We start from the raw sequence: 2,783 nt of genomic DNA, 5'->3' as shown, positions 1-2,783 counted from the left end.
ATATATATATATATATATATATATATATATATATATATATATATATATATATATATATATATATATATATATATATATATATATATATATATATATATAGTCATGATCAGGTGCGGCTGTGCTCTCCCGTGCGGTCGTGCGATTCACACCACTCAATGTTAAGAAACACACCACACAAATATGCACTGTGGTGTGTTTCTTAACATTGTGGTGTGTTTCATTGTGTTTCATTGTGGTGTGTTTCTTAACATTGAGTGGTGTGTGACCGCACGGCCGCACCTGAAATTATATATATATATATATATATATATATATATATATATATATATATATATATATATTTGTTTATTTATATATGTGTCTTTAGTGTGTGTATTTATTTATTTATATGTACGAATGTATATCGATACTTAATATTAAAAAATAAATATATAAATATACGCACATGTATATTTGATTATATAAACATATATTTATTTTATATATGTTATTATTAATTATTATTATTATTATTATTGTTATTATTATTATTATTATTATTATTATTATTATTATTATTATAAAATGATTAGTTAACAAGGGCAAAATTGAAATAATTCAAGGTAATATAAGATTACCTAAGAAAACGGGGTAATCACTTTACTTTGAAATATTACCGCTACATCAGCTTTGAGGTAATATAACATAACAGGTAATCTCATAAGTCATAACTTGAACCAACCAAGGTAATATAACATTACCAGACTCAGATTACCTAGGTAATCTCATATGACCTGAAGCAAAGGCTCCCCAAATGTTATATTTGGCTGGTTATACAAAATTTATATGTTTGGTTGAAGTTATTCAATTTTTCCATGGAATGTTATTTACTCTCCACATAAGCTTTTTCCTTAATTTTGAGGGAATGTGATGCCTTCCGTTTCTTAGGTAATATAACATTCCCTTGCCATTTTACAAAATCTACCATTCCTTTCCTAAGGTAATATATTTTTGGTTTAGTATTGGTAGCAATATATGTATATGAAACATGAGACTATATGAGTTCTTTGTTCTGAAACTTACACTTATTGTCAAAATGCTATTTAGCTGCTATTGTGAACCTTAATTTATTTATTTTTATTTTTATGAAAGAGGACTAGACAAGAGAAAACATAAATTTAGAAAACAAAAAACATTATATTGTAGCAGCTTGGCATATTTCTATGTTTGCAAGGTGATTTGTAATTTGAGGGTATTAAGGTAAAATAATCATTATAACATAAAAAAGAACTCATCAACCAAACAGGTTTATATTACCTGCCTCAGTTTTTACCAAACACAAGAATCTAACATTCCTAATAATCTAACATTCCCAGTAATCTAAGATAATCTACCATTCCACACCCGTTAAGGTAATCTAACATTCCGTGAATCAATCGCTAACTTAGAGTTCTCCCTATGCATTTTCTAGAGTGCTCAATTAGTACAAAATAGTTAGCATAACTAACCCATATAATATGGAGGAATAGTAGCAGTGCAATAGAAGCTAAGATGTGCAATGTAGCATGAAAAGAATTAGACACTAAAAAGAAGGATTGACATAGGGAGAAGAGTAGGTGATGGGAGATTGGAAATTGGGAAAGTGTCAAAATGCAAATGGACCACACTACTTATCAGCCTGCATGCACATTGCCCAAAAACACCTTTGTCTTCCGATCCTGTGCTGTGCCACCCCACCCTTCCCTTCATTGCACCTGCGGGCATCTCATGCCACCTTCTAATCTAATTAATACATTCACTTATTGTGCTGCATGCTCAAATATTTCAAATTCAAACCAATATTTATGAAACGTTTCAAATTTAAACCAATCTTTACTTTCATTTAATGTTTGGTCATTCAAAATCGAGACAAATCAATGTATCCTTATAGCTATTATGAGGATAGTTTCACAATGTCACAAACAATTAAAATACATACAATTGAGACATTTTCTTGGTCTCTCCTAATAGAATCTAGTCACATTATTTACATAGTATATACTAAGAGTTTTTACTTTCCTCTATTGTGCTAGTTATTGTGAAATATTTCTATCTCAAATAGCATTTGAAACCGTCAAATAAGCTATATTTTGACTATTCAATTATATACGAAGTATATTTTAAATTTAGTAACTCAATTATAAAAAATAATAAGTTCAATGGTCTATTTTGATTTTTTTTTTTTAAATACATTTTTTTTTTAAAAACAGAAAAAAAAAAACACTTAAATAAAATAAAATGTAACGATGTTTATATTCCTGGGCATTGATGTGAGATGTAAGAATGAGTGATGGATACGTAGACCTGCGAAGCACAAGATTCCAACTTCTCCATTGGATTCTGACATGAAGTCAGGCGGGCAGCTAAGACGAGGCTCTGCAGTTGGGGTAATTAATTATTAATGATTGATTCCACATATATAGTAATACTAAAAAAATGTCAACAATAATTAATAAATAAATTACTGAGCACTCCCAATAATATATATATATATATATATATATATATATGACGAGATAATTGGACAAGGTAATTGATCTGACCCGATGCGTCTAACTCATCAAAATAGTCAAACAACGGTCAAGAGCAGAGAACATGTTGAACGGTTACAAGATCCCACACATTAAGAGCATCGTCTCATAAAAAATAGAAGTTGTGGATGGCAACGTCACTTATTAGGAAGCCATTACTATCATTATTATAATCGTTACAGGTTTATAGTATAATAGTTGATCCTGTTTAGCAAGAGAGGGGACACGCTTTGT

The sequence above is a fragment of the Ipomoea triloba genome, chromosome 15 (genome assembly GCF_003576645.1).
Source record: "Ipomoea triloba cultivar NCNSP0323 chromosome 15, ASM357664v1".
In the NCBI taxonomy this organism is placed as follows: Eukaryota; Viridiplantae; Streptophyta; class Magnoliopsida; order Solanales; family Convolvulaceae; genus Ipomoea; species Ipomoea triloba.
The sequence above is the reverse complement of the archived record's forward strand: the minus strand, read 5'-3'. Positions refer to the sequence as shown.